This window comes from Microtus pennsylvanicus, chromosome 12 (assembly GCF_037038515.1).
Source record: "Microtus pennsylvanicus isolate mMicPen1 chromosome 12, mMicPen1.hap1, whole genome shotgun sequence".
Taxonomy (NCBI): Eukaryota; Metazoa; Chordata; class Mammalia; order Rodentia; family Cricetidae; genus Microtus; species Microtus pennsylvanicus.
Window position 1 is genome coordinate 83,830,093 of NC_134590.1, and position 8,998 is coordinate 83,839,090.

The 8,998-nt window shown below is 45.8% G+C and overlaps 1 pseudogene; it reads right to left on the reverse strand.

Annotated features, from left to right (window-relative positions):
• LOC142832404 (putative ATP-dependent RNA helicase DDX5) overlaps positions 1-7,752 on the reverse strand; it is a 43,217-nt pseudogene extending 35,465 nt beyond the window's left edge.
• Between the last annotated feature and the right edge of the window lie 1,246 nt (positions 7,753-8,998).

Below are 8,998 nucleotides of genomic sequence, written 5' to 3' on the forward strand. Positions count from 1 at the left end.
TCCATCCCTAGCCCAAGAGGCAAAATCTCCCCAAACCAGGACGCCAAATACATCCTTCCTCTCTGGAGTCGTTTCGTTCTGGTACTTGGTCCCAGTGAGCCGAATGCAAGTAGTAGAGTAAGTGAGGACCAAGAGAAGGGCAGGTGGAAAGGGCTGTGGCCACCGTGGTGGGTCAGCTTGTCACCTTACCAAAGGCAGTGTCTCAAGTGCTGTGTGGGTATGGTTGAGAGGGCCCAGATGGAGGGAGCAGCCCGTGTGCACAGGCGATCTCGCGGTCTGGAGGGTCTAAGAGTCCGGTGATCTGGGCTGAGATGAGGTGCACACAGTCCAGGGACTGAAGGAAGTAGGAGCACCCCCCAAAACTCTGGCTTTCCGTTTGTAATGGGTTTAACTGGGAGCCTGGAAGGAAAACGGTGGGCGAAAAGAATGGTGCTTACAAGCTCGAATCTGGACTACTCTTTAGACCTGGGAAACCGAGCCCTCCTGGACTCTATGTCTGGAGTGTTGACTGACCATTTAGCTCCTGCTGGCCCCACAACAGGATGTACAGGCCTCCTCATATTCCTTGTTGGATAGCCACACGTGATGTCTCTGCTCCCAGGAGAGCCTCTGATTGGCCGGAGGTACCATGCACCATCTTGGCTGCAGCCTATGTGTGCGGTTCCTCCCATGACTGCCTCATGGCCCTTCCACTGGCCTCTGACTATGTTAATATCTTTTTGTGCTCGTTTCCTATGCCTCTCTCTGTCCTCCCACTTTCCCCCCTCTCCCTCTTTGTCACATCTTTTATTTCTCTTATACCTCAAACATTTTTAAGTTTTTATCACCAAACAGGCCCAGAGCAGATTTAGGCTCCAGTCTCTATCACGGCTCCCCAGCTCTGAGCTGTGAATGTGAACCCAGACAGCAGTCAATCAAACAGCCAATAGGTCTCTGTTCCACTGAAAAGTGGGGAAACGGACATTTGAATTACATCTCATATTCATTTTCCTCTTGGTTCTTTTCAGCCACTTAAAATTGTAACATATGTGCATCGTGCCATGCACACAGGCAGCAAGGTCAGGGTCTTGGCTTTACTGACCTCAGGAATGAGATCCTAACGAAAATAAACACAGGCCAAGTGTTTGCTCTTAACCTCACATACCTTTGTCTCTGAGTGTGGCCGCTGAGGCTGTCAGCATGAGCAGCAGGTGGGAGTGGCAGAATAAGGAGGAAGGGAAGCTGGCCCTGAAGGAGACACCCTTTCCCCTGCCCCTTGACGGTGGTGGGTTTCACAGAGCTCCAATTAGACGCCCTGTGGAGTCACCCCTGGCTCACTTAAAGCCTCTGTCTTGCCATCTGTTGTCTGATGCTGAGAGACACTGGACTTTGCCAGGAGGCAGACTCTTCATCAACCTGGATTCCAGTGAAGATTCTCATGAGCATTTAGGACCCTTGTTATAGGCTGTAGGACAGGGCAAGGAGACGTGGAGTGAGCACATGAGCTGTGCTGTGTGAGGGTTTTCAGGGGCCAAGGAATACCACAAAGTCACACCGTGCAACAAATCCTGGTCCTGGTCTCATGCTTGGGGTCAAGCCAGGGACGGGTGTTTTTCCCTCGCCTGTTTTCCCTACATGCTGCTGTGGTTGAGCTTAAAATGTAACCCATTTCTAGTCTGGAAAACCAGGTAGGTGTTCCTTCAGCAAGAGATTCATGAGCTAAAAACAGGAAGTCCCTGCTTCAAGTTCGTGGGAAGACCCATTCCTGTGGACCTGTTTCTGTCCTTTGAATCTAACACGCCCCAGCTTGAACACCAAAAGGTGGCCTCTACTTTTCCAGCCTCAATGTTCAATTTCTCGTTCTCCCTCTTTTCTTCCTTCTAAGATTTAGCAAGAGGCCCAGGAATTGAAATATGAATTGATTGTGCAAAACAAGCTAAAGTCTGCCTTGGGGCAATATTCGGATTTTTCATTTATTTCCCTTAACATCTTTGCAGTCCTTGAGTGTGTGTATAAAGGAGAGGAGCCCTAATTTATCACAGGGAGCACTGGAGACACTGGGCTTTGTCTTTGTCTTCTAATGATTAGATGGTACTGTCATTTAGAGGTGGGGCCTGAGGGCTAAGGAAGCCCATTTAGGACCCCAGCTCAGGCTAGTGGGCTTTTTTATGATACGAAAGCATCTCTCTCTCCCCTTCTCCCCACAGGCTCTCAGTGAAAGAATCTTGAAAAACTGGATTAAGATTCCAGCTGGACTATTTGCTACTTTATTACTGCCTCTCCTCCCACTCTGTGTGTGTGCGCGCACACACACACACACACACATGCGTGCGTGTCTCCCTGTTTAACCTCTTGGAAAGCCAAGCAGAGCAGCCTATTCTTTGAAATGGTGACAATTAATAACTTTTAATTTGTAGGGCTGTCGAGAGGTCACTAGGAGATAATTAACAGAAAAGTGCTTTATGACTTTGAAGAACATTTCTAGAGTGTTCTTCAGATCACCCAATGCTCCCCAGTGCTTCCCAGAGACTGTATTTGAGAAGATACTGAAGCTAAGGAAGAAAGCCAAATGATGCTTTGGTTCCAGTAATCCTCTGTCCCCGAATTTCCCTCAGGGGATCTGCCCTTGGTGAGAAAAATCTCTCCTTTTCTCAAACTCAGCTATTATCTGCAAATTCCTAGGTCCTTCTCTTACACAGGGGCTAGCAACTTTGAAGCCCCCACCCCACTTACTTCCCAGCAGCTCTGGAATTTGGGCTCCTGAATTATTATTAAAGTGCGTCTTGAATGAATATGTACATGCATGCACTGAACTCTCTCTCCCTCCTGTCTCCCTCTCCCCCTTCTCTCTCCTTCCTCCTCCTCCTCCTCCTCTCTCTCTCTGTCTCTCTCTCTCTGTCTCTCTGTGTTTAGACTACAAATTCTTTGACCTATCATTTACTCAATACTAAGCCAGTTCTGAACCCATAGTAAATAACCGATAAGTGCTTCTTTAGAGAAAGTTAAGTTGGGCCATGTAAATTGCCTAGCTTTGAGTTTCTTTCCCAGGTCTCTGAGCATCTCCTAGGCTAGGATGCACTCTGAGTTTGTTTTGTCTAGAGCTGGTTTGCTGGGGCTGTTATCAGAACCTTTGCATGTTTAAGTAGCTGCTCTTCTCTTTTCTACCGACTGCACAGTATGCCTGGTCCCCAAGGGAAATCAAGGCTGATGGAAAGCTTCCAGAGTGGGTCCCCTGTTCCATCCTACTGCTGATCAGAGAGGCCCATCTCCAGATATTTTGATAGGCACTTGTGGGGCACTCAAATTAGATGTTGCTGCTGGATTTGTGGTGTGTGTCTGTGTTTGTGTGTGTGTTGAATTAAACGGGTCTTCTCTACTGGTAGAGGAGGTCAGCTTCCTTTTCTGGCTACTGAATAATAACATTCAGTCGAAGTATCTCATGCATCAAGTGAGAAGAAATAGATGTGTAAATGTTTTTACAATAAAGAAATTGAATTTGTGGATGTTGAATTCCTGGTGGCAATGTGTGTAAGAACAACTTGTGTCACTGAGGAAAAAGATTTAAGGAAAAAGATGGCTGGGGGGAGGCCAGTGGTTAAGAGCACGTTCTGCTCTTTCTGAGGACCTGAGCTTGACTCTCAACACCCGTCCCTGCAGCTGACAGTTGCCTGTAATCCCAGCTCTAGGAGGCCTGGCATCCACGGCACTGACACTCATGGCATATATCCATACACACTCATAATAAAAAGAGTTTTAAAGATCTGAGAGCATTGGAGACCGTCTCCTGGAAAAGTTAATCACAACTGGGTTACACAGGAACTGTCTCGGACAGTGGACTATTGGGCTAACACTCGTGATTGCTTTCATCCACATGTCTACGAAGTGTGTTTGGGATCCAGGTTCTGGGATCTGTTTGGTTTGTGTGTGTGTGTGTGTCTTAGAGTTAGAAATTAGTTAATACAGCACAATCTGAATACCAATGGTATTTTTATAAATGGCATTTACTTACTTTGTGTGTATGTGTAGAAGTCAAAGGTCAGCTCTCAAGAATTGGTCCTCTGTTTGTACCATGTGGGTCTTATGAATAGAACTTGGGTAAACAAGTTCTATAGCAAACACCGTTATGTACAGATTTACATTGCTCAGATGAAAGACTAACAATTTATTCCTAATGGACCAGCTTTAAGTATTTTAGAGTTTGTTGGCTGAACAATTTATTTGCGACCACGTGGCTCTGCCATTGTGAACGAGTGTGAATACATCATTCATGAATGAGTGTGATTGTGTCCCAGTGAAACTTTGTTGATTAAAACAAGTGACAGGCTGTATTGGACCAGAGTTTGCTGACTCTTTTTCTCAGATCTAGGCTAGGTCTTTAGGGAACATGGTGCTGTGTTTGTGAAACTCAACTCTAGGTCCTTCAGCACAATGGCCTGGCATGAAACAGGCAACCCACAAATTCTAAGTTAGATTGGATCCAGAGACCTTGTGTTCATGGAAAAATATCCAAGAAAGCGATAGAGTGGGCAAGCTTGGTGAGGAGTAGGGAAACAACCGAATTTGGCATGGAAAATATTTGTGGTTAAAGACTTTGAGATAATTAAAGTAAAAGTCTATTTAAGTGTGTTAAATTTTGTTGAACTCCTTGGTGAAAGTTTTCAAATTCACACTAAGCACGTGCATGTGCGTGGAGAAAAGAGATGGAGAGATGGGAAGAGAGAGAAGGAGAAAAACGAAGAACACAGAGAGGACCTTTATTGATTTTACACATGACCTTAGCCAAATCCTGAGAAGTAACTGCTTTTATATAAAGTTTGTCTGTGACTATAAATGCAAAGCAGCCAATAAGATTTCTTTGAGCTGGTCACCTTGTCAGTGTCTGTCAAATGTGCTTCAGTCAACTGAGTTGCACGGACTAAATAACCAGATCTTTGCACTGGCAAGCCCCTCTTCACAGCTTTAGTGTTTTAGAGGTCAGAAGGAACTAGGTAGAGGAAATATGTGTTTTCTCTGTAGCTCTAGCCTTGATGGCCAGGACAAAACCACGTTAGTAATGATTGCCTGAGAGCCCCTGGCAAGCCGCTGGCAAGTCAAGAAGTGGAGACCCATAGCTCCTGCATCGTAACCTCAAAAATGATCAAATGACCACAGGAAGGGGTGCAGAGAGATGACCAACAGAGAACAGCTTAGGGGCCATCGCAGACCAAATGAGGAAATTGTACAAAGAGGTCGTTCTTGCATAGAGATGCGCACAGCTAGGCCAGACGTACACTTCCCCCTCTCTTGGTCAATGCCTCGGTCTCATCCCTCTCACCACCCACTTACATACAAGAGTACCTTTTATTGGAACTAGCTGTTCTCTTGAGTCAGGGGCTTGGGATTCCTAAATTCTGCTGTCCTGGTTCCATAGAAATGGCAAGGTGTGTGAACGGTTGTTAGCTTCTGGGGCTTCAGACCGATTTGAGCCTGGAAGCAGCTAGTTGGCAGATTGTCTTCCGGAAGCCTGCAGGCTCCTTGAAGACCATTCAGAGAATTGTCTAGTCAAGTTGGAGACTTTACTGTTACGGTCCTTGGATTCAAAGAGGCCCCAGAGTGTCCTGTTAAGGAAAGCCGTGTTGCTGAGCAGCGGGTCATTCTACCTTATGGGATGGCAATGATCTGTTATTAAAAAGAGCTTCTTGGCATAAAAAGGACTCCACCTCTGGCACCACAGCAGGGAAAGGATTTTAAAGTTTTAATGGAAAACTAAAATTGCTCAAGACAATTGAGACCATTCCCTCTTCCCCACCTGTGACTTTGAAATGGAATTTCTTTCAGGCAGTAAAAGCTATTGTTTACCGGGTATAGAACATGCAGAGGTGTGCCTTTTGATGCTTCTGCTAGAAGTCTTCTGCCGTACAATTGTTAATGCCAGTCCTTCGGGAGATCTGCTCCAGCATTCACGTGTCCCGTATTGTCTTTCCTTTCCCCTCCTCCCCCCACCCCTCCTCTTGCGGCAGAGTAGCAAGCCTCCTGCCATTAGCAAGATGTCTATTATAGTGTCATTAAAAAAGCCATAGTCAGTGCGAGGAAAGACTCATGTCATGGAGGACTTAATAATTCACTGTAATAAAAGTATAAAGTTTTATGATAAACCACTCTCAGGGGAGTTAAATATAATCCTTAGCAGGTCACACACTGACTACAAAGCTTACATTTGTAATGGTAATTTGAATTTACTACATCGCCTTTAGTTTTTAAGCGTTTGTGTGTCATTAGACCTTATAAATTGATTTATATGTTTCAACTCCAGTATAATTCTGCATAAAAGTACAATAAATTTTATGGATTGGAGATATGGCATCTAAAACATTTTAATAAAATTATTTTTCTAAATCCATTCAAATGGCGTTGACAAAAGGCTGCAACAAAGATGCCAACGATTCAGAAGTGTCATGGACCACAAGAGGAGGATGTGGCAGGTGCAGGGGTCTTTGCTGCCCATCCTTCCCCAAGGTCGCTTGTCAGCAGACAGGGAGTCCTTGGAGTTGCTCCGGAAAGGGTAACTACTGCAGTGTGCCTGCGCAGGATATCAAAGCTCTGAGAAGTTTACTGATGGTGGGTTTGCAGACGACGGCGACAGGATCAAGCCTTCAGTGTGGAGGGTTGTTCTATTATTATTTGTCAAATGAATGGAATTTTCATTCTTTCCAAGGAGACCCAAAAAAGTGTGTTCAAGCAGGTCGCCTTCCCAGTAGGAAACAAAACCTGGTACTCAGTCCTTGATGGGTTTTCTTCTTCCGTCTCTGAAGGGAAGGCTCTGAAAAAGAGTAGGAGAGGAGAAGAGACAGGAAAGGAAAGACGCGGCAGAGGAAAATGGGCTGTAAAGAGAGACAGCAGGAAAGGCTCTGGGTGTTTTGGGCAGCCCTGCTGGGTCCTCGGTCTTTACTCTTCTCACTTGCATTTTGGAGGGACGTGTCTGGACCACATGCTCCCTGGCCCTTTATTATCAGAAAAAAAAGGGTCAAATAAACCAGATTATGAAAAATGACAACCACCCTCATAAAGAAAACTCTTGTTTACTTCATGAGATCTCATTCAAGCGACCACACTGCCAGCCCAGGAGAGAAAGGGGAAACTCCTGCCGCCACCTTCCGGGTCCCTCACTAACTTCATTTGCTTTCTCTTTGGTATTCTTTCAGCTATCAGGCCAGGGAGGAATTTGGTATTAATTATATTTTTCTTCTGACTTTGTAGATTTAGGGATCACTGCCCCCCAGTTCCTGTCGCATAAAAACTTTTGATTATGTTTGGCAGCAGACTTAAGGAGCCAGAACAAAGCTCTAGCCTCCTACAAACACAATTGATACTTTCCCCAAAGTATGGAACGTCAGAACCCTTTTATTCTAACCCTGTGTATAGCCGGTCAGACAGACAATGCCACTCGGATATCCCGCCCTCTCAATGGACACTTGGTATCCGCCACACTTACTCAGTTAAAAAACTTACCCCACGTTGGGTTAGCTCTTCCCTAGGACAGAAGAAAGCTCGAAAGAACTCAGTGGGTGTGGTGGTTTGAAAGAGAATGGCCTCCATAGGCCCATATATTGGAATACTTGATCCTGACTAGGAAGGGAGGAGGGTGGCCTTGGAGGAGGTGTGTCACTGGGAGTGGGCTGTGAGGGTTCCAGAGTTCAACATCTTACGCACCTCCCCCTCCTTGTGTTTGTGGACTGAGATGAGATGGCCCAGCTGCTTCTTCAGTGCCTTGTTGGCTGCCATGCTCCCTGCCATGGTGATCATGGATTCAGCCTCTGGAACCATGAGCTTCTTTTGGAAGTTGTTTCGGTCATGGTGTTTTGCCCCAGCAACTGAAAAGTAGCTAAGACAGCGGGTGTGCCACCGCCAAACGACGCAGGCAGCCGTGTGGGTTGAGGTGCAGTTTACTGGAAAGGCGTTTGGAGTTTCTCGGGAAATGATTCCTATGAATGTTTCCACTCCTGGTGTGGGGTGGATTGTAACCCCAGCTGAGAACATTTAAATGGGAGCAAGAAACCCCCAGGGCACGGTGATGGCTTGTGGGAAGGAGGAACGAGAGAGAGTCCACCTTCTCCAACAGCTTGCGCCTTGAGCCCAACTATGCCTGCGTAGCAACTGAAACCCTGGTTCTCTGTTTTCTCCACCCTCTATCTTACCGAGTCATGACATCCCTGGGGAACCGGAGCTATCATCCTTAGAGAGACTGATGAAGAGCCAAATTTGGCAATCTCTCATCCGGTATGGTTTGTGCAGAAGATAACTTTCAGGATGATATGGCCGGTGTTTCTGTTGGGCCTGACCCTCATCCCGTGTTATTTCCTCAGAGCAGGGACTCTCCAGGAATCCCTACTGGAAATGCAAAAGACCCTGAAAAAGGGAATAGCTCTTTATCAGTCATTAACAACAGGGTGAGAATGAGTTCCATCGGAATTTATGGGGCTAACAATAGGGATCCTAAATTAGGGAGACAGAGAAGAGAGGGATTTTGATGAGTGGGGTTTCTTCAGGGAAGAGCGCACCTAAAGGGGATCAAAGGGAAGGAAGACAGGGGACCATAAGACTAACAGAGATTGTAGAGACTACAGGGGTGTGGTCCTCCCCGGACGGTCACTTGCAGACTTTGCCCCACGGTTATCCTTCAAGTGACATGAGCAATTCAAAAAGTTTTGTCCCTAGAATTTCGTCCTAAAGTCTGAAAATATTTTTGAAATTCTTTTGGCCTACTAGTAATTGGCCTTGAGCCAATAACTCAAAAATCTGAAATTTATTGAACATATATGAGGAACAGGAAAGCAGGCAAAACATTTTCATATCTGCTGCCCTTTGTTTATTCTTATGCTTGGCCTGGTACATTGAGACACTTTGCTCAGATTAACTACCCTGATGGTACAGTTTTGGATTTTACTCCCATTTCATGGATAAGAAAATGGAAACTTTGAGAGACTGACTTACTAAAGTATTCAGTCCTTCTTGTCATGAGTCCACTTTGGTCTACCTTCCT